Source organism: Symphalangus syndactylus, chromosome 4 (assembly GCF_028878055.3).
Source record: "Symphalangus syndactylus isolate Jambi chromosome 4, NHGRI_mSymSyn1-v2.1_pri, whole genome shotgun sequence".
NCBI lineage: Eukaryota > Metazoa > Chordata > Mammalia > Primates > Hylobatidae > Symphalangus > Symphalangus syndactylus.
In genome coordinates, this window is record NC_072426.2 from 55,290,466 (window position 1) to 55,314,346 (window position 23,881).

Genomic DNA, 23,881 nt, shown 5'->3' on the forward strand with positions numbered 1-23,881 from the left:
GTCAACAAGGATTTAGAAAAAAGCAGATGCTATATTATATATTTTATATTCTATTTTGCTATCTTTAAGGAAATACCTTAAACTGATATATTAAACTTAACCATTGCTTTAATTCAGATTAATGAGATCAGACAAATTGTTCAATGAAATACCAATTTCTTAATTTAAAAATTTTAGTAGCGGTTCTTAGTAAATGATAAGCAATTTAGTTATGGAGCTATCCTAGTTTAAGAATAACTAGCATATGAAAAACGTAATTTATAAAATGAATGTTTGGGAATACTTCACATTATAAGTGGATTTTCATGACAGAATTGTTGTAAATGTTCATTTACAAAACTTTTCTGGACTAGAAAGGAGAGAAGGAGAAAATGAGTTAAAATGTTAACAGCCAATGGATCAGAAAGAAAGATAAAGTGACTGAAATAACAATGTCAGTAATAAAGACTTGATTTAGAAATTTTCAACCAATGTACAAGTTTTCAGAAAAATAACTACTTAATGATTTTTTTTTTTTTTTAGACAGAGTCTACCTCAGTCGCCCAGGCTGTAGAGCAACGGCACAATCTCGGCTAACTGCAACCTCCGCCTCTCGGGTTCAAGTGATTCTCTTGCTTCAGCCTCCTTAGTAGCTGGGACTACAGGTGTGCACCACCATGCCTGGCTAATTTTTGTATTTTTTAGTACAGATAGGGTTTCACCATGTTGGCCAGGCTGGTCTCAATCTCCTGGCCTCAAGTGATCTGCCTGCCTCAGCCTCCCAAAGTGCTAGGATTACAGGCATGAGCCACAGCACCCAGCCAACATTGTCTAATTAGCTTTTGACTTTCTAGTGTTTAGCACTATGCCTAGCATATAATAGGACGTCAATAATGTTTATTCAATACTTCTAACTCAGAAAAGCGCAGCAGTAAAAAACTTCCAAAGGAAGGGTATTTCTTAAAACTTCTTTTTTGTAATATGTGTAAAATTGAAAACTAATGTTATTATCTTCAAATTAATTCAAAAACACCGTGACACCTCAAATAACTGATTTTGTTCATAAAAATAGCTAAGATATTGGAATAAGGTTTATTTTGCAGAAAAAATTCTGATGAACTACAAAGATGAGTATATGAAGCAACTCTTCTGAAGTCTCATGTAAAATCAAAATTCTTTAGCCAGATGCAATGGTTTGTAGCCTTTTCTTGTGTCATGGACATCTTTGGTGGCCTAATGCAGCCCCCTATGAATAATGTTTGTAAATGAACAAAATAAAATTCATAGCATAAAAAAAAGAAAAAGAAAAAAATACTAAGATCACAAAGAAAACCAATTATATTAAAACTCAATTCTAACCACAGACCACAGTTCTAATCATGGGCTTTTGGTTCAACAATTCCTGATAGGATATGAGTTAACTTGGAAGAGCACAGAATATTATTTGCCTAAATATTCTATATACCGTACATGGTATCTATGGTATTCTTATTAATTTTAAAAAATGTATAACCTGCAAAGGTTATGATATTACATAAAGCTATTTAAAATTTAACCTTTGAGGATTTTTACTTATAGTAGAGCAGGTTGCATCCATTTCTTGTTCCTATTATGTGCAAATATCATAATGCAAAATTTTCTAAAATCATCAGTATAAAATTAACAATATAATAATACTGTATTTGTGACATCATTAATTTCTACCTAGCTCTACAAAGATGACATAAATCAGCATACTTCCTTCCTTAAAACAAGAGCTCATGAGCAGAGTAAGCTAAACTGGCAATCATTTTGGCCCCAGCACACTGTGTTAAAAATGCTTCCAGATGCAATATATAAACTACGCAACTTTCTACAGGTTGCTTTTGAGTTCTACAAGAAATACCTTATAGTTAAAGCTGTCAAAAAGGATCTTCTACGTATTTTAGTAACTAAGCATCTTTGTAGGATAGTTTATTCCATCACTTTATAAAGATTTGTTTTCGGAAAGTTGTAGGGTAAAGCAATGTACCCCCTCCTACACCCAGTAAGTAGGAGAGTTCCAAACAATTCCAGGAGGGAAAATAATTCTGATTTTGGCTTTTAAAGTTATATATAACCTTAAACGAGATAAAATTTTCACTTTTAAACTTTCTCTTGCTAAAACAAACTTGTAAACCATATGGTACCAAAGTTGTATTTCTTGATACTGCAGTTTAAAATAAACATCTAACACTAAACAATATAAAAGAACTTGAATCACAGCACATATGGCAGGTCTTAAGAGTATTGTGATTTTTCTTTTTTTTTTTTTTTTAAGGAAAAGAATACACTAGGTGGAAAAGTCTGCCTTCCCATTAAAATATCTTTTTTAAAACTATCTTGTGCATCATTTAGTGAAAATAATATTAACGAATTGATTATTAGTGTCAAATTCCATGAACTTACACAATCTACATACATTTTTTAAAATATTTTTTAAAATTCTTAGGAAAAAGGAAAGGCCGGTTCTTAGTCTCTTTTTTACACGTTAGGAAGAAATACACACACCTCCCAGTTTCATTAATGAAAAAATCTTAATAAATCACTTTCATGGTTTATCACCAGTAAACACGAACCTGCACAAATTGTATCAAGGAGCTTATTTTAAAAGCCTTTGAGATACAAAACAAAAACCTTATTTCTCAGACTATAATTAACTCCTACTTACACCGAGTTTGTCTATTTGGAATTCTTATGACAACAGCAGATAAATCATATATTACTTTTGCAGAGTAAGTTTTGTTCCCTTTGGTTTTTTTTTTTTTTTTTATTTATCTTTAACAGGACGAAGGGTTTTTGCTTAGACCATCATCACGGAACTGAAAAGAACAGAAAATAAAACTAACAAGTATCAATGTAACTAAAAGTTCATTTCCATCAGACATTTTGTGTTAGCACTTGCTACTCATTTTAAATGGTGAAAACCAGCAAGCCTATTCTTTAAATAACTAAAAGTGAATCAGATCTTAATCACAAAAACCTTCCTTCCTAAGTGTACTGGGTTTTTTTGTTTGTTTTTTGGAGACGGAGTCTGGCTCTGTCGCCCCTGCTGGAATGCAGTGGCGCGATCTCGGCTCACTGCAACCTCCGGTTCAAGCAATCCTTCTGCCTCAGCCTCCCGAGTAGCTGGGACTACAGATTAAGTTTACTATTAAACCTACCTCAAAAATAGCCTTAGATATTCTTTGCAAAATATATATATTTATACATACATACACACACACACACACACATATATATATATTTCCAGATAAGGAAACGTTCGGAAAACTTTGCTGTCCAACTGGTAATTCCCTGCATACTTTGCATTGATAAAGAAAACCTCGTAGCAGGGTTACAAACCTCAAAACATCCTCAGATTGCAGGTTTTAGAAACCCTCCCTATTACACCTGTGCTAGTACTTCCTGTTCTCCAACACTGTTTAAAAATAGTTTGGTAAATGTCCCGTAAGCCGCCCTTTAGAAGCTAAACATTAACTTTATATACATCACACTACCACTGAGAAATCACCACCCCAAGAATCTCACGAGTCCAGTCATCTCTCTTCTCCAAAGAGGGAGCATAACCATCCTGGACCCCTTTAAGTAAAAAACTGTGTGCTCAGGCGAGGCAATGTGGCTTGGACAGCCAGGGGCAGGAGCCAAGTAAGGGTAATATTCACAACCCCAGCAGGACTCCAGCTTGTCGCCGCCCTCAAACACGGCAGCAATAACAACCAGGACCCAACAAGTACAGCACCTCCTACCGCCTCGCGCGCGCCTCCAGCCTGGCCACAGGCATCTCCGCCAGACGCGAAGAGAAGGGGCGAGAGGGCTGCGTGACCTCTGGCGTCTGAACCGCCCAGCAAAGAGAGTGTGTGTGTGCCCAGAGGGCCGGGGCCGGAGGAGGTCGCCGGGCTGCGAGGGGAGAGACGAGCTCTGGGGCTAGAATGAGTGTCCCGGTCAGGCCTGCGGGGGTCGCAGGTCGCTGGATCTACAACCCGAGGGCTAGTTTCGGAGACATACCTTGAGCTCTACCCTCCTTGCGCGAGGAGCGTGCGGTCCAGGTAGAGAAATATGGGCCTTCCACTCCCACAGAGCTACCTCCCGCTGGCCCAGCTCCGCTTCACGCCGACACCCGCCAGACACACTGACTGCTGCCACCGTACCGAGGCTCACCGGGAACTGGAGCACAGGCGGCTGGTCTCCGCCGCCCAGAGCCCGACCCTGTGAGCGGAGCATGCGCATACGCCCCAGTACCCAGGGACCAGTCAGGCCAGTGACACCTGCGATCAACAGGTCTCTGGAGCCCCGCCCCTCTCCCCGCCTCGAGCCCGCCCCTCGGAGCGGGCTCCGCCTTCACGCTCACCGAGGTAACTCCGCCTCCCCTCGCGATTTCCCGGCTTTCTGGACCTGCGGAATTCTATTCCCGCGGGGATTTGATGGAGTGCGCGATACAGTTGGCTTCCTCGGAGGCCCGAAATCGCGCGAGACCAAGAGATAGAACATTTCCTCAAAAGCGGCAGCTTGGCGCTGGAGTTTGCTTGTTGGGGGAAAGGTGGTTGTAGGACGTGCTGTCTGGTGTGGCGAGAAAGAGGCTAGTTCCTCAGGAGGAGGCGATTATTCTGGTGCTCTTGGTAGTTCATTCGGTATTTTCTAAGCTCGAGAACGCGGATCCACCAAGGACTTCACTTAGGTTAGGTGTTACCTGAGAGAACAATCCGTAGTTTGGCATCAGAACCCCATGCGGACACGCAGTTTCCTTTAGCTTTCCGTGAGTCGTTAGACGATCTATTTGCAGTTAAATGGCTTCCTGTGGCGTGAATGTGTATTCCCCAAGCAGTTGTTTCTTGCCTTTAATTAGAGAGCTTTAATAACTCTGTTGACCTGGTTAATGATTGTCAGAAAAGTCTGTACGCCTCTTTGCCGTGCTTTCGAACAGGTTTTAAGTTAAAAGGTACTGCTGGGAATTGGGCTAAACTTTGATTTTAAAAAAGGTTTCTTAGGAATAGTAGTAAAAGAAACCAAATATCTCTCAAGTAAATAAAGAAGGTTTTGGAAATCATTCCGAAGCTGGTGTAAGTTGAACATACTAATTGTAAAAATGGATTTCAGTAAACCCAGAGGCACTTCTAAAAGTTTATTTGAAGAAATAGGGGGAAGAAATATTGGACGTTGATACAGGAAACAAATTGGACCCGTTTGTAATGTCTGAGGCTGAGTCATTAAGAATTTATTGAGCATTTACTATGTTCCCTTTACTGAACTAGGCACTGTAGGAAATAGGATGGAATGAAGCCGTGGTTTCTGCTCTCAAAATATTAAAAACTTTAGGAGGGGTGGGGAAAAAAAAGATCCTACTCTGCATTTTTAAAACAGTAAGAGCACACCATTAACTCTCCCCTCCATTTCTCTAATGTCATTTTCTCCTCATTCTGCAGCTACTTTTCTGGTGCACTTTAAATACTGTTTTTCTGCTGCGTGGTCTCTGTTCGCCAGCACTCCATTTTCTTTTGCTGTTTCTGTTTAATGTTAATCCATGTCTCCTTGAGCAGTCTCTTTCCCATCATGGACTTAGCTACCACGTGTCCTGTGCACCAAGAACTCTCAGGTGTGTATCTATACGTCAGACATTTTTAAGCAACATCTTCATTTGGATTTCACACAGTACCTTAAATATGTCCCAAATTGGCATGGACATCTTTACTATAATCTGTTCCTGATGCCATGTCCCTCTTCACCCATCTGGAACCTACACCATTTCCATTCCCTCTTTCAGAAAATGACACGCAACTGCCCAAGTCAGAAATCTATGAGTACCCCTGTTACTTTTCCTTCATTTCCTCTTTTCTAATATCAAATTTTGACTCTTATTTCGTTAAGTATCTCTCAGATCCACCCCTCCACTCTCACTATCTTAGTCCTTCAAGTAATCACCATCCCTTATGACTCATCTTCCTTGTACTATTGCAATATTCACAAGATATCCTCTAGTTATTTCCCACACCAGTCCAACCTCCATTCTATTAATAATTTTTCTAACGTGAAAATACGATCATTATACTTCTCTGCTAAGAATTTTTCATTACCCACTGGCAGGGCCTTTCATGATCACACTGTTAAACTCATCGCCATTCTTCCTCCAGTTCGTCCACATTAATCTTTCTAAAGTCCTTGCTTTCTGTGTTCTTGGTTCTCTCAAGATCCTTTGGTTCTCTCTCAAATGCTTATCTCCATGGATCTTTTCATAACTTCCTGAGACAAAACTGTCATTCCTTCACCCTTTTGGGACTTATTTTTAAAACAATTATGTTGTACTATATTTACTTCTCTGCAAATGTACCTGACAGAGTAACCCCCACCTCCACCCTTGAGAAATAATTTGAACTGTGGATAATAATGGATTATACTACCTCCCTTCCTTATTTAGCAATTACAGAAGAATACCCTTCAGTTCACCCTGCTCAAGAATTTGACTAAACCCTGACTATACATTTAAAATGATATCTATGTACCGATCCTTAAATGGTAGAGTTGTAATAGGACCCAATTTAAGTATCAAGAGGGCAGAGTCTGAAGCAAGCATGAAAAAATGGAAAATTGACATTGCAGGACAGCAGTTGCTCCCAGAAAATTTGTAATCGAGAAAGTCACAACAAGGATTTAAAATATATTAACTCTTACTATTTGTCCTTGAGGGACATGTGTGTGGGTTTGATTCACTAGTTTCTGATTGGCTGCACCCAAATTTGTGAAGACCAATCTCTGCACCTCACACAGGCAAAGAGATCATGAAAGGGAGTAGGCTTGGCATGCCAAAGAATACCCCAGATCGTTCAGCTGAGGCTCAGCCAAAGTTCACACCACCAGCACATATACACACCTCTTAGTGTTATTCTGGATCGATTATAACTCAGACTTTGAGAAATGTGCTACCCTGTGGCTAGATGCACCCTGCCACTAATGTCTGGTAGGAATAGCAACATTGTGTCCTGCAGAGCTGTAACCCAGTAGTTCCAGGAGGTAATCAACAGCTTAACCATGACTGAGCTGGGTGGGGTAGAGTGAATGGGTGGGGTAGAGTGAAATATATATAGCATAGGGAAGTAGTAGATGAATGACTGACTCAGGGTTAGATACTAGACAGAATCCTTTTTTTCCTAAATGCATCCATAAGGATGACAAGTGAATTTCCTTACTACCTAAGCCCTCTGTTTTTTCATATTTCCAAGGCGTAGCACAGTGCCTAGCACAGATGCTTAACAAGTAGTGTTTATTGGATGGAGTAAAAATGGGAAGTTTTGTTGATTTTTTTGAATAGAGTCGTGTGTGGGCTAAAATTGGAGAGGGCTTCTGTGGGAGATCAAATATGAACTTCAGCTTGGAAGGGTTATAAGCAAGTGTATTTGAAGGCATTGAGGAAGATATGTAACTTAAAAGAGCAAAGTTTTAGGAACAGGATTGAATAAGGCCAGTACAGGACTACAATGGGAAGCCTTTGTAAGTTCTGGGACAGAATGATTCATTTGGAATAAGATACAGAAGAACTGTAGGAGAAACTATAGCTAGGCAAGAAGAGAAATCTCTAGGCTATGACTCAGGGATGAGCCAACCAGAAAAATCTAGTCACAATTGACCACTCCCTCCATGACATCTTCATCTCAATTTTTGTGACATCATTCCTTTATGGCTTTCATCCTGCCTCATGGGCTTCTCTTTCTCAGCCTCCTTTTCTCTTGTACTTTTCAATCTACTTTAAATGTTGATGTGCCTTAGTGCCTGATCCTGAGATGTCATTTATCCTCATGGTTTTAAATCTATTTCCCACACAACAGCCAAATAGTCTTTTAAAAATATTGACTCCGTCTCAAAAAATAAAATAAAAAATAAAAATAAAAATATTGACAAGTTACTCCCCAACTTAAATTGTTCAGTGACTTTCCATTCACATAGAATAAAATCCAAAATTCTTGCCAAGGCCTATAGACCCCTGAATGATCTGTTCCCACCTCCGCAACAACATCTCATGCTGTTCAAGGCTTTGCATTCTCTATTCCCTATGTCTGGAAGACTAGTTCTAGACTGGGGGTGGTTTTCTCTCCTATGGACATTTGGCAATGGTTGGAAACATTTTTGGTTGTCACAGTTGGGGGCAGAGATGCTGCTAAACATCCTACAAAGGACAAGACAGTCTCCCACAACAAAGAATTATCCAGTCCCCAATGTCAGTAGGATCAAGGTTGAGAATTACTGGCCTAGAACATTCTTCCCATGGGTCTCTAAGTGATTGCTGTAGCAATGTGCCTTGTCATTGAAAGTAGCTGGTCTGAACGAATAAGGCAGAGATGAAGTGGGAAGGAGAGAGAGAGTTCCTGAGGATCCTCTCTCCTCTTACAAGGAATTTTGGACTTTAGTGGATTCCTCAAAGCTCTGCAGCATGACATTTTGTTAAACACTGGAAGTTCAAATTCAATATCCATGATATCTTAGCTAGCTCTTCCTTGGCTGAAACTTTTCTGGCCATCTATCCCAGACCTTCTAAGGCTCTGCCATAACAAGGTCAACATTTGCTAGTAAATCACTGCTAGTGGTTTAACTAGTGGCTTATCTAATTTTTGCTGACTTAGGGTCAGCGTAGGCCATTTCATTACCCTTGTATGTTATTTCACATTGAAACATTCTAATTTTCTTATCAGTAAAATTGGGGTGAGAAGAAATACTTACACAAATATCTTCTTATAAGGCCCTAGATGAAAGCAACTGTAAAGTCCCACACTAGGTTATGATGGCCATTAGTGCCATTATTGTGATTACTAACACTGATTACTAAAAAAAAAAAAAAAAAAAAAAAAAAATACAGAGAGCTTTAGATTTCATCTGGTCCAGCCTCCCACTCAGTGGAGGATCATCCTTACCAGTGGGCTATCAGCTTCTATTCAAATATGGTAACAGTGATAGAAAACCTAATGCTTTGCAGGGCAGCCTGTTATTGCCCTTTTAAGACTAACTGTTAAAAAAATGTTCATCACAATGAGTTGGAATCTATCTCCTAGTAATTTCCACATACTAGCCTTATTTCTATCCTTTGAAACAACAGAAATCTATATTCTCCTTTTTCATAAGACACTATTTAAGACTGAAAATATCTTTTGTGTTTTTAAGCTAAAATACTCCACTCTAGCAACAATTTTTGAAAGCCTAGTAAATATTACACTAATCCACATATTCATTCATTTATTATACAGTACTTCACCTCATCCTACAAATTATTTAAATGATTTTAAATGAATTCTAGCATATAATAAAAAATGGAGGTCAAATATAAATAAGAAAAAACAATCAGAGCTATCAGGAATTAAAATAAGAGTAAAAAGTAAAGAACGAGAGCAAAAGAACAGAAATATGCATGAGCCTGTAACTTAAACTTCAGTTTGGCTATGTTCTAAAACCAAAAGTGAATGAGATATTTCAGTTATCAGTAACAGGAAAACATTTTTCTGTCATTGTTTAAAATGCTTTTCTCCCCCATATGAGTCTGTATCTAAGGAGACTCTTATCTATGTTCACTGACAATGGCTTCCTCAACATGTTCCTGGCAAATGCAGTAACAAGCCTCACATACCATCCATGTGACTGAATTCAAGATGCTGTCTTGTCAACTTCAGAAAAACATGTGGGGCCCAAAAATATAAACAGATTTTTGCAATTACCCCAATTGTGGTTTGGAGAAATTACTTCCTCCCATAGTTCAGACACTGTTTTCTTATCAGGATAGTTTAAATAAGATTGTTTTGCAACTGTGTCACTTTGTTAACCAACATTAGTTTATGTTCAAAATACTTAATTTTTAATTTATTTTTCTTTTATAAAGTGATAGGAAGCCAGGTTTTCCAAATCTTAATGCCATTATTCTTTTCTGGACACAAATATTTATGCTGTCTCAGAGCACAAGCAACCCGATCATTGGTTTTCTTCTTTTCTTTTAAGTATCTTATTTTGCTTTGAAGTTTCATGCCAATAAGTTTCATCTTATCTCATAAGATTCACTATTCTTCCTTTATTTTTGTATTGCAAAAATTAGTAATATCTTCTTTGTCTTCAGCTATGTCATTAAGGAAAATGTTGACGAAGGCTGGATTCCTGACATTCTGCCCCAGCTGCAGCCTAAATTAATCCTAATGGCAGAACTAAAACTGTTAGAAAGCCAAGAAAAGAAATGTTTAAGGGCAACATGGTGTCATAAAATAGTACGGTTTTTGTACCTGGACAGAAACAGATTTAAATCCTGACATTGCCATTTATTGTTTGTGTGATCTTGAAAAGTTATTAACTTCCATAAATCTCAGTTTCTTCATCTGTGTGTAGCAGGGTAGCCTAGCTAACTGGATTGCTGTTAACAGGATTAAATAGGACTGCCAGCCCCTCTGGACATTTATTTGCCTAGTTTTGTAATTTTTTTTTTCTGGCAATGTTTTGTAATCTGAGCAAAAGAATGAAAAAAAATTGTGGAATTATTTGTGCTCAGAAGCAATGTGGATATGATAGAAACAACACTGAATGTTCTTTGCTCTCAACAAGTAGTTGTATGACTGTGGGCAGGTCAGTTTTAACCTCTTTTAACCTCTCTTTCCTCATGCTTAAATGAAAGAATTAGAGTACATTGTTCTAAATGCATGAAAGTGCCTTTTCTCAATTGTTATTTAATCCCTAAATATGTGTTAGAAACTAACTGCTTTATGCAGGCTATTTTATTTAACTTTTTCAATGACCCTAAATATTAATATTTAGATATTACTAATGTCCTTATTTTAGAAATAATCAAAATGAGATACCTAGCATAGTGTCTAGAACATAGGAAGCACTCAATAAACAGAAGATGAATGACTAAATAAAAGACCATATCAGTTAAATATGCTGTCAAGTTACAGCCATGGAAATACAATAGAGTAAGTAGAAATGAACAAAGCCAGTATGTACTGTACTAATAATAGGTCCAGAAGTAATGGCCAAAAATATCTGGAGGTTTAATTGTCATAAAGTTATTCACTAGGATTCCTTTCTATGAACATTAATTCTCAACTTTTTATAAACCTAGTTTTATAACATTATTTTATATATACGATGCCTTAGAATCTTAGAGACGGAAAGGACCTCAGAGATTAGCTTGTTAAAATCCCTCACTGTACATATGAGAAAACTTAAGCCCAGGGAAGAAAACTTACCCAAGGTCATTATAGACTCTGGCAGAACCAGGACTGAAATCCAATTCCTTAACATTTGGAATTTGCCTAGTGTGAACAATTTTCCCTGAAGTATTCTGAAGTTTCATGGAAGATGGAACTCTTTTCTTTCTTAAAGTACAGTAAAATTTCTTATATATTCAAATATTGGAATATTGATAAACATACTTGGCACTTTTGTACCCTTTTATAAGACAAAGGAAAGAGAACACAAGGAGGTCAAGAGTATTTCAAAGGCGAATATTTTCTTTTTTCTGAATTGTGATATCCATGGTAGTTCTCTGACTGTACAAAAAACAACCATCGTGTTTGCAAATTTATCAAACTTATTTTCCCACTCCTTGGAAATATAACAAATCCAAGCCTGTGTGACTTGCACGTACGCACAAACACACACACACTCACCTTGGACTGACTTGTTTTTAAAGTAATTCTTTAAGAAATACAATAGTAAAGTAACACAGTGTCTTTTGCTCATAGCATATTGGCTGAAATACTAGACCCAAAGGAAGTTGCCCTGGAGAGCACTTTTCTTGTAAAGATGACAAAAATATTCAGGGCACAGTGTTTTCAAGTTGAACTTCCTTGTTGAAATTCACTTCACAGTCAAAAGAAAAAAGTAAAATAACACTTAATTTTAAATAATGTAATAAAATTGTTGGAAAATATTCAGTGGCAAAAATACTTTCAAGACTTATAAGTATATATAAAGGCAGAAATACTAGAGTACTGAATTTTTTCCCAATTCTTAACTGTTTGTGCTCTTGAATCTTTCATTTTCTTATCTGTAAAACAAGCCCTAAACCCTAAATTGTGCTGAGGAAAAACACAAACCAACTCTTAGCAGATAAAATCCCTTGTATGTGTGTTAAAGCCTTTTAGACATTATTAAATCAAAGTGTTTTGATTAAATTGCTTTCTACAAGTTTTATTCTGCTAACGTTTCAAATACTTTTAACTCTAAAGAACTCTTTATCGAGTTTTAATAGTGTTAATGTGATAGAAGGAAGCCATTTCAGTTGCTAAAAACAGTGCTGACATTTAAATTGCAAGCAGCAACTAGCACAAGAAAGAACAGTAGCTTTCTTTTTTTTTTTTTTTTTTTTTTTTCTGAGACAGTTTCACCCTTGTTGCCCAGGGTGGAGTGCAATGGCCCGGTCTCGGCTGACTGCAACCTCCACCTCCTGGATTCAAGCGTTTCTCCTGCCTCAGCCTCCTTAGTAGCTGGGACTACAGGCACATGCCCCCATGCCCAGCTAATTTTTTTGTAGTTTTAGTAGAGAAGGGGTTTTGCCATGTTGGCCAGGCTGATCTCCAACACCCGACCTCAGGTAATCCACCCACCTTGGCCTCCCAAAGTGCTGGGATTACAGGCATGAGCCACTGCACTGGCCTTCATCATGCTGTTAATATAGTACTAGTTGGTTGTACCTAGCAAAATAATAACTTGTTCTTGTTTATTCTTTTTTTTATACTTTAAGTTCTAGGGTACATGTGTACATCGTGCAGGTTTGATACATAGGTATACACGTGCCATGTTGGTTTGCTGCACCCATCAACTCATCATTTACATTAGATATTTCTCCTAATGCTATCCTTCCCCCAGCCCCCCACCCCCTGACAGGCCCCAGTGTGTGATGTTCCCCACCCTGTGTCCAAGTGATCTCATTGTTCAATTCCTACCTGTGAGTGTGAACATGCAGTGTTTGGTTTTCTGTCCTTGTGATAGTTTGCTGAGAATAATGGTTTTCAGATTCATCCGTGTCCCTACAAAGGACATGAACTCATCCCTTTTTTATGGCTGCATAGTATTCCATGGTGTATATGTCCCACATTTTCTTAATCCAGTCTATCACTGATGGACATTTGGGTTAGTTCCAAGTCTTTGCTATTGTGAATAATGCCACAGTAAACATATGTGTGCATGTGTCTTTATAATAGCATGATTTATAATCCTTTGGGTATATACCCAGTAATGGGATTGCTGGGTCAAATAGTAATTCTAGTTCTAGATCCTTGAGTAATTGCCACATTGTATTCCACAATGTTTGAACTAATTTACACTCCTACCAACAGTGTAAAAGCGTTCCTATTTCTCCATATCCTCTCCAGCATCTGTTGTTTCCTGACTTTTTTTTTTTTTTTGGAGACAGAGTCTCACTCTGTTGCCCAGATTGGAGTGCAGTGGTGCAATTCTGGCTCACTGCAAGCTCCGCCTCCTGGGTTCACACCATTCTCTGTTTGTTAATGGTGTATAGGAATGCTTGTGATTTTTGCACATTGATTTTTGTATCGATTTTGTATTGACTTTGCTGAAGTTGCTTATCAGCTTAAGGAGATTTGGGCTGAGATGATGGGGTTTTCTAAATATACAATCATGTCATCTGCAAACAGGGACAATTTGACTTCCTCATTTCCTAACTGAATACCCTTTATTTCTTTCTCTTGCCTGATTGCCCTGAACTTCCAACACTATATTGAATAGGAGTGGTGAGAGAGGGCATCCCTGTCTTGTGCCAGTTTTCAAAGGGAATAGTTCGAGTTTTTGCCCATTTAGTATGATATTGGCTGTGTGTTTGTCATAAATAGCTCTTATTATTTTGAGATATATTCCATCAATACCTAGTTTACTGACAGTATTTAGCATGAAGGGCTGTTGAATTTTGTTGAAGGCCTTTTATGCATCTATTGAGATAATCATGTGGTTTTTGTCATTGGTTCTGCTTATGTGATGGATTATGTTTATTGATTGGTGTATATTGAACCAGCCTTGCATCCCAGGGTTGAAGCCAACTTGATCGTGGTGGATAAACGTTTTGATGTGCTGCTGGATTCAGTTTGGCAGTATTTTATTGAGGATTTTCACTTTAATGTTCATCAGGGATATTGGCCTAAAATTCTCTTTTTTTTTTTGTTGTGTGTCTGCCAGGCTTTGGTATCAGGATGATGCTGGCCTCATAAAATGAGTCACAGAGGATTCTGTCTTTTTCTATTGATTGGAATAGTTTCAGAAGGAATGGTACCAGCTCCACTTTGTACCTCTGGTAGAATTACCTGTGAATCCATCTGGTCCTGGACTTTTTTTGGTTGGTAAGCTATTAATTCTTGCCTCAATTTCAGAGCCTGGGATTGGTCTCTTCAGAGATTCAACTTCTTTCTGGTTTAGTCTTGGGAGGGTGTATGTTTCCAGGAATTTATCCATTTCGTCTAGATTTTCTAGTTTATTTGTGTAGAGGTGTTTATAGTATTCTGTGATAGTAGTTTGTATTTCTGTGGGATTGGTGATATACCATTTATCATTTTTTATTGTGTCTATTTGATTCTTCTCACTTTTCTTCTCTATTAGTCTTGCTAGCAGTCTATCCATTTTGTTGATCTTTCAAAAAACCAGCTCCTGGATTCATTGATTTTTTCAAGGGCTTTTTGTGTCTCTGTCTCTTTCAGTTCTGCTCTGATCTTAGTTATTTCTTGCCTTCTGCTAGCTTTTGAATTTGTTTGCCCTTGCTTGTCTAGTTCTTTTAATTGTGATGTTAGGGGGTCGATCTTATATCTTTCCTGCTTTCTCTTGTGGGCATTTAGTGCTATAAATTTCCCTCTACACAGTGCTTTAAATGTGTACCAGAGATTCTGGTACATTGTGTCTTTGTTCTCATTGGTTTCAAAGAATATCTTTATTTCTGCCTTCATTTCATTATTTACCCAGTAGTCATTCAGGAGCAAGTTGTTCAGATTCCATGTAGTTGTGGAGTTTTGAGTGAGTTTCTTAATCCTGAGTTCTAACTTGATTTCACTGTGGTCTGAAAGACAGTTTGTTGTGATTTCTGTTCTTTTACATTTGCTGAGGAGTGCTTTACTTCCAATTATGTGGTCAATTTTAGAATAAGTGTGATGTGGTGCTGAGAAGAATGTATATTCTGTTGATTTGGGGTGGAGAGTTCTGTAGATGTCTATGAGGTCCGCTTGGTGCAGAGCTGAGTTCAAGTCCTGGATATCCTTGTTAACCTTCTGTCTCGTTGATCTGTCTAATATTGACAATGGGGTATTTAGTCTTCCATTATTATTGCGTGGGAGTCTAAGTCTATTTGTAGGTCCTTAAGTACTTGCTTTATGAATCTAGGTGCTCCTGTATTGGTTGCATATATGTTTAGGATAGTTAGCTCTTCTTGTTGAATTGATCCCTTTACCATTATGTAATGGCTTTCTTTGTCTCTTTGATCTTTGTTGGCTTAAAGTCTGTTTTGTCAGAGACCAGGATTACAACCTCTGCTCTTTTTTTGTTTTTTGTTTTTTGTTTTTTTTTTTTTGCTTTCCATTTGCTTTGTAGATCTTCCTGCATCCCTTTATTTTGAGCCTATGTATGTCTTTGCACGTGAGATGGGTGTCCTGAAAACAGCACACTGAGGGTCTTGACTTTTTATCCAATTTGCCGGTCTGTGTCTTTTAATTGGGGCATTTAGTCCATTTACATTTAAGGTTAATATTGTTATGTGTGAATTTGATCCTGTCATTATGATGTTTGCTGATTATTTTCCCCATTAATTGATGCAGTTTCTTTATAGCATTGATGGTCTTTACAGTTTGGCATGTTTTTGCAGTGGCTGGTACCAGTTGTTTCTTTCCATCTTGAGTGCTTCCTTCAGGAGCTCTTGTAAAGCAGGCCTGGTGGTGACACAATCTCTCAGCATTTGCTTGTCTGTAAAGGATTTTATTTCTCCTTGACTTATGAAGCTTAGTTTGGCTAGATATGAAATTCTGGGTTGAAAATTCTTTTCTTTAAGAATGTTGAATATTGGCCCCCACTCTCTTCTGGCTTGTAGAGTTTCTGCAGAGAGACCCATGGTTAGTCTGATGGGCTTCCCTATGTGGGTAACCTGACCTATCTCTCTGGCTGCCCTTAACATTTTTTCCTTCATTTCAACCTTGGTGAATCTGACAATTATGTGTCTTTCAGTTGCTCTTCTTGAGGAGTATCTTTGTGGTGTTCTCTGTATTTCTTGAATTTGAATGTTGGCCTGCCTTGCTAGGTTGGGTAAGTTCTCCTGGATAATATCCTGAAGAGTGTTTTCTAACTTGGTTCCATTCTCCCCATCACTTTCAGGTACACCAATCAAACGTAGATTTGGTCTTTCACATAGTCCCATATTTCTTGGAGGCTTTGTTCATTTCTTTTTACTCTTTTTTTCTCTCACCTTGTCTTCTTACTTTATTTCATTAATTTGATCTTCAGTCACTGATACCCTTTCTTCCACTTGTTTGAATCGCCTGTTGAAGCTTGTGCATATGTCACGAAGTTCTTGTGCCATGGTTTTCAGCTCTATCAGGTCATTTAAGGTCTTCTCTACACTGTTTATTCTAGTTAGCTATTTGTCTAATCTTTTTTCAAGGTTTTTAGCTTCCTTGTGATGGTTTCAAACATCCTCCTTTAGCTCAGAGAAGTTTGTTATTACTGACCTTCTGAAGCCTACTTCCATCAACTTGTCAAAGTCATTCTCTGTCCAGCTTTGTTCTGTTGCTGGCAAGGAGCTGTGATGTTTTGGAGGAGAAGAGGCGCTCTGATTTTTAGAATTTTCAGCTTTTCTGCTCTGATTTCTCCCCGTCTTTGTGGTTTTATCTACCTTTGGTCTTTGATTTTGGTAACCTACAGATAGGGTTTTGGTGTAGATGATCTTTTTGTTGATGTTGATGCTATTCCTTTCTGTTTGTTAGTTTTCCTTCTAACAGTCAGGTCCCTCAGTTGCAGGTCTGTTGGAGTTTGCTGGAGGTTCACTCCAGACCCTGTTTGCCTGGGTATCACCAGCAGAGGCTGCACAACAACAAATATTGCAAAACAGCAAATATTTCTGCCTGATCCTTCCTCTGGAAGCTTCATCCCAGAGGGGCAGCTGCCTATATGAGGTGTCTGTTGGCCCCTATTGGGAGGTGTCTCCCAGTTAGGTTACACGGGGGTCAGGTACCCACTTGAGGAGGCAGTCTGTCTGTTCTCAGAGCTCAAACACTGTGCTGGGAGAACCACTGCTCTCTTCAGAGCTGTCAGACAGGGACATTTAAGTCTGCAGAAGTTGTCTGCTGCCTTTTGTTCAGCTATGCCCTATCTACAGAGGTGGAGTGTAGAAGCAGTAGGCCTTGTTGAGCTGCGGTGGGCCCCGCCCAGTTCAAGCTTCCAGGCTGCTTTGTTTACCTACTCAAGCCTCAGCAATGGTGGATGCCCCTTCCCAGCCAGGCTGCCACCTCGCAGTTCAATCTCAGACTGCTGTGCTAGCAGTGAGCAAGGCTCCATGGGCGTGGGACCTGTGGAGCCAGGCACGGAAGCGTCTCCTTGTCTGCCGGTTGCTAAGACCTTGGGAAAATTGCAATATTTGGGCAGAAGTGTCCCGTTTTTCCAGGTATTCTGTCACGGCTTCCCTTGGCTAGGAAAGGGATAGACACTGACCCCTTGTGCTTCCCGGGTGAGGCGACACCCCGCCCTCCTGCAGCTCGCCCTCTGTGGGCTGCACCCACTGTCCATTCAGTCCCAATGAGATGAACCAGGTACCTCAGTTGGAAATGCAGAAATCACCCATCTTCTGCTTCGATCACACTGGGAGCTGCAGACCAGAGCTGTTCCTGTTCAGCCATCTTGGAACTCTGTTCTTCATTTATTCTTATTACTATTTGTAAAATATTAATATCTTTTTGCTATGCTAGCAAGAGGACACTTAAGTAAACAAAGTATGAAGTTGTACAAGTAGCATAGCCTAATATATTCCGATAATTGTGGTTATTAACTGTAATATATACATTTATACATGTTTTCATCTGAAAACATATTTTTTTCTGTGTAACTATAATGACCAGTACTTTAATACAAAGCTAAAAGTTTTGAGTTTTTAAGAATTTTTAATAGGTTTCAATGAGTTTGTGAGGAAATGTATTGTGATTAATCATACACTATCTTCACATCTCTTTCTGTATATCAAAAGTAAAGAATATATTTCTTGAAACAAGATGGTGGTCTCACAGTGAGGAGCTGTCAAGGAATGCAAATTGGTATACCTAGAAGCAGATTTTATTTTATTTTTTTAATTTTTATTGTAAGTTCTGGGGTACATGTGCAGGATGTGCAGGTTTGTTACATAGGTAAATGTGTGCCATGGTGGTGTGCTGCACAGATCATTCCATTACCTAGTACTACTGTGAGATGGTTATCTCATTGTGGTTCTGATTTGCATTTCTCTAATGATTGGTGACGTTGAGCTATATTTCATATGATTGTTGACTGGATGTATGTCTTCTTTTGAAAAGTCTCTTCATGTCCTTTGCCCACTTTTTAATGGAGTTGTCTGTTTTTGTCTTCTTGTAAATTTGTTTAAGTTCTTTATAGATGTTGGATATTAGACCTTTGTCAGTAGGATGGATTGCAAAAATTTTCTCCGATTTTGTAGGTTGTCTATTCAATCTGATAATAGTTTCTTTTGCTGTGTAGAAGCTCTTTAGTTTAATTAGATCCCATTTGTCAATTTTTGCTTTTGTTGCAGTTGCTTTTGGTGTTTTCGTCATGAAATCTTTGCCCGTGCCTATGTCCTAAACGGTATTGCTTAGATTTTCTTCTAGGGTTCTTATAGTTTTGGGTTTTACATTTAAGTCTTTAATTCATCTTGAGTTTTGATTTTTGTATATGGTGTAAGGAAGGGGTTCAGTTTCAATTTTCTGCATATGGCTAGCCAGTTCTCCTAGAACCAATTTTTAAATAGGAAATCCTTTCCTCATCGCTTGTTTTTGTCAGGTTTGTCAAACATCAGATGATTGTAGGTGTGTGGTCTCATTTCTAGATTCTCTATTCTGTTCCATCGGTCTATGTGTCTGTTCTTGTACCAGTACCATGCTCTTTTGGTTACTGTAGCCTTGTAGTATAGTTTGAAGTCAGGTAGCTTGATGCCTCCAGCTTTGTTCTTTTTGCTTAGGATTGTCTTGGCTATGTGTGCTCTTTTTCAGTTCCATACGAATTTTAAAATAGTTTTTTTTCTAATTCTGTAAAGAACGTCAATGGTAGGTAGTGTAATGGGAATATTTTTCATGATATTGATGCTTCCTATCCGTGAACATGGAATATTTTTCCATCTGCTTGTGTCCTCTTTGATTTCCTTGAGCAGTGGTTTGTAATTCTCCTTGAAGAGATCTTTCACTTCTGTTGTTAGCTGTATTCTTAGTTGTTTTGTTCTCTTTGTGGCAATTGTGAATGGGAGTTCATTCATGATGTGGGTTTCTGCTTGTCTGTTGTTAGTGAATATGAATGCTAATGATTTTTTTTTTTTTTTTTTGAGACGGAGTCTTGCTCTGTCACCCAGGCTGGAGTACAGTGGCACAATCTCGGCTCACTGCAAGCTCCGCCTCCTGGGTTCACGCCATTCTCCTGCCTCAGCCTCTCCGAGTAGCTGGGACTACAGGAGCCCGCCACCACGCCCGGCTAATTTTTTGTATTTTTAGTAGAGACGGGGTTTCACCGTGGTCTCGATCTCCTGACCTCGTGATCCGCCCGCCTCGGCCTCCCAAAGTGCTGGGATTACAAGCGTGAGCCATGATTTTTGCACGTTGATTTTGTATCTTGAGACTTTGCTGAAGTTGCTTATCAGCTTAAGAAGCTTTTGGGCTGAAATGATGGGGTTTTCTATATATAGGATCATGTCATCTGCAAACAAGGACAGTTTGACTTCCTCTGTTCTTATTCGAATACGCTTTCTTTCTTTCTCTTGCCTGATTGACCTGGCCAGAACTTCCAATACTATGTTGAATTGGAATGGAGAGAGAGGGCATCCTTGTCTTGTGCTGGTTTTCAAAGGAAATATAGAAGCAGATTTTAAAAGCAGTTTCTCTTCAGAACATTTTTTCTCATACCACTTGATAAGCATCTTGAAACACCATGGCTGTAGCAGCAGCAAAATGGGTGCTATCAAAAAGAACTATCTTGAATAGTTCCAATATTACCAATCCAAAACAGTTTTATATTGTTTGTCTTAAATCTCCATATTCTTCTCTACCAGATGACTATAATTGCAAAGAAGAGCTTGCTATGATATCTGATGGCAGAACAATAGTGTGCTACGACCATTCTGTGGACATTTCATATGAGCATACAAAACAAACCCTCAACAAGATTCTGTGCATAATAATGAAGAAACATATGTTCAAGTGCTGAAAACTAGATTGGAAGATAAAGGTAAGCATCTTGAGAAACCCATGATAGAACAACTTGGCAAAATGTTCTTTCCTACTAAATACCGCTGGTAACCGCTGGTATCCTCATGGACAATATCACAGATGTCTTAAGAAACTAGATCCTCCAAACGACAGATTTTTAAATTGCCTTTGAGGATCAATTCATGAGATCTACCCAGAAAATAAATGTTACAGTGTTTCTATTGGCTTCTAGGAAATAATTAAATTAGTTATATTTTAGTCAGTTTCTACTATCTATTAGGCCCCTTTCATCTGTTCTAATTTTTTTATTTTTATTTTTTTTTTTGGTGAGACAGTATCTTGCTCTGTCCCCTAGGCTGGAGTGCAGTGGTGTGCGATCTCGGTTCACTGCAACCTCCACTTCCCAGGCTCAGGCAATTCTCCTGTCTCAATCTCCTGAGAAGCTGGGACTACAGGTGCACCACTACTATCTTATATATGATCCTTAATAGCATTATTTCCCCTGCGATTTCTATTTAGGAGGTGAGGAACCTTTTAAGAAGGTGGAAAGGTACTTTATTTAAACTTGTAAAATATATTTGTGTTACACTATTTGTAAAATTAATGTGAAAAATAATTTCATATTCAAAGTCTATTGTTTGATCTAGTTCTTTTAATAAAGGAACTCTAACTAAGTCTCAAATGGCCATTAAGGTGTGAGGAATAGTGACTAGGAGAGAGTAAGGAAATAGTTAATAATGGTGACCCTCTGTTTCCCAAAAGAAAAGTGGTTTGCTTTTGTCGTTAATGTAAATTTCATTTGGGAAGATCAAAGAAAAGACAAGTTGATTGAATTTGATAAACCAGAAATATTTAGCAGCTTTGTTGATGATGTATCCTTGAAAAATGGTTAGTTTTCTTTCAGGTTGATTTATATCCAATATTTTACAAATTTTTAGGTATGTTAAAAATGTAAACAATAAAAAAAGAAATATTATATATGTGTATTTCTTAAATAAATGTGGCCCATGTTCATATTTGACTTTATGTTTTAAAATAGATACTGATCCTGGAGTGCTACAGGACCTAGAAGAGGTCTTCTCCGGGAGGCCTGGTACCTGAGGCCAGTTACCTATGTTGTAGAACTTTCATGAACCCTTATATTTTACATAGATAGGATTAAGGAAAAATGGATGTTAGAAACTGAGTTTAAAAATTAAGTTTGAGAGTGGAATATATGTAGAAATTGATCAGTATTCCTGCTTGCTTTTTCAAGATAACATGGGGAAGAAAAAAACATTATTTCAGATTGATTAAATAATGCATTTGTCATTATTTCAGCTGACAGAGGAGTCACCTTCTTTCATTGGTTATAACTTCCAGGTGCCTACTTTCCTTAAGCAAGGTGGAAACACCCTAAAGCAAGGGACTTGGAGATATTGTTTTTATTCACTATATGCTTGTTTTGTTGTGTCGAGGAATCAGAATCCAGGTGCAACATTTTTCTTGATTCAAAACATTCCAAACAGGTATTTACATGAAAAACCATTTTAGGTATTAAAAGTGAGGCAGTACTGTACTACGTGTCAATCCCATGGGAACTCCCTTCTGATTATGTAATACAGTTCCCAAAGAGTTACGGTATAGTGATCAAGGAAAGTATCCACCATATTGATTTTTTAAAATTCTTACATAACATACAAAATGTGAATGCTCACAAGAAATAAGACCATTTTAGCAAGCTCCTAAATAGGCTACCTTTTTTTGTTTTTAAGACAGGGTCTCACTCTGTCACCCAGGCTGGAGTGCCGTGGTGCAATCTCGGCTCTGCAACCTCCACCTCCCAGGTTCGAGGGATTCTTGTGCCTCAGCCACCCAAGTAGCTGGGATTACAGGTGTGCCCCACCACACTCAGCTAATTTTTGTATTTTTAGTAGAGACTGGGTTTCACCATTTTGGCCAGGGTGGTCTGGAACTCTTGGCCTCATATGATCCATCTGCCTCAGCCTCCCAAAGTGCTGGGATTACAGGCATGAGCTACCATGCCTGACCTGTAAATAGGCTATCTTAATGACAATTTTGAGTGTGGAGAATGGAGCTAATGCTAATGTTTATCCTAAAAATTAGGCTACTTTAGTGTTTCTGATTCTCTGTGTATGTTTAATATACTCATTGTTCCAACATATATTCCAAATCCAGGCTAGGTATATGAATTAGTTCGTTCTTACGCTGCTATAAAGATACTACCTGAGACTGGGTAATTTATAAAGAAAGGAGAGTTAATTGACTCACAGTTCCACATGGCTGGGGAGGCCTCAGGAAACTTACAATCTGGCAGAAGGCAAAGGGGAATCAAGTACCTTGTTCACAAAGCGGGAGGAGAGAGAGAGAGCAAAGGGGGAATTGGGAAACATGTTTAAACCATCAGATTTTGTGAGAACTCCCTGACTATCACGAGAACAGCAAGGGATAAATCATCCCTTTGATCCAATTACCTCCCTCCAGGTCCCTCCCTTGATTTCGGTGAGAACACAGAGCCAAATCATATTGGTATATTTATCCCAAAGTAATTCCACTGTCATCTCTAATCTAACTTAGTTTTTTTATCTAATCTAACATTGCTTTTTTACTGTGTGATCTTAATAATTTTTCAATTTTTTTGATAAAAATACCTTCCATTTATTGAACACTTAACCAAGTATTGGGTAATGTGTTTTATAATGCATTATTTTAAATATAGAAGCTTATGTTATTGCCATAATTCAGATATGTTTATTTCACAAATACATATTGTTCTTTTTTTTTTTTGAGATGGAGTCTCACTCTGTCACCCAGGCTGGAGTGCAGTGGCACCGTGTCAGCTCACTGCAACCTCCGTCTCCTGGGTTCAAGCAATTCTCCTGCCTCAGCCTCCTGAGTAGCTGGGATTACAGGTGCCCACAACCATGCCCGGCTAATTTTTGTATTTTTTAGTGGAGAAGGGGCTTCACTGTGTTGACCAGGCTGGTCTCGAACTCCTGACCTCAGGTGATCCACCTGCCTCAGCCTCCCAAAGTGCTGGGATTACAGGCATGAGCCACTGTGCCTGGCCAATATTATTATTTAGAACGGACCAAGCATACAGGATATAGCAGCTAATAAAAGTGATCTCACTTATATGCAGAATCTAAAAAAGTTGAACTCACAGAAGTAGAGAATAGAATGGTAGTTCTGGGAAGGGGGCAGTGGTTGGGAAGATATTGATCAAAGGATTCAAAATTTCAGTTACATAGGAGGAAGTTCAAAAAATCTAGTGTACAACACGATGACTATAGTTAATAATAACATTGTATTTTGAAAATCATGAAGAGAGATTTTCAGTGTTCTCACCACAAAAAATGATCAGTATGTGAGGTAATGCCTATGTTAATTGTTGGAATAGCTCAATTGAACTATTCCCACAATGTATACATATTTCAAAGCATCATGTTATACATGATTAACATACAATTTTGTATTTGTTGATTAAA

The 23,881-nt window shown here is 38.4% G+C and overlaps 1 protein-coding gene across 9 annotated transcripts in view; it reads right to left on the minus strand.

The window, feature by feature from the left end:
* The window catches only part of USP53 (ubiquitin specific peptidase 53), a 78,775-nt gene extending 74,481 nt beyond the window's left edge, over window positions 1-4,294 (minus strand). For 4 of the 9 annotated variants that reach the window (XM_055274707.2, XM_055274708.2, XM_055274710.2 and 1 more), the window contains exon 1: window positions 4,006-4,294. The gene's annotated coding sequence lies outside the window, so the exon portion shown is untranslated. Of the gene's footprint in view, window positions 1-2,668; window positions 2,820-4,005 lie in introns of all 9 variants that reach the window. The other 5 variants (XM_055274705.2, XM_055274706.2, XM_055274712.2 and 2 more) reach the window with 3 other exon arrangements.
* Between the last annotated feature and the right edge of the window lie 19,587 nt (window positions 4,295-23,881).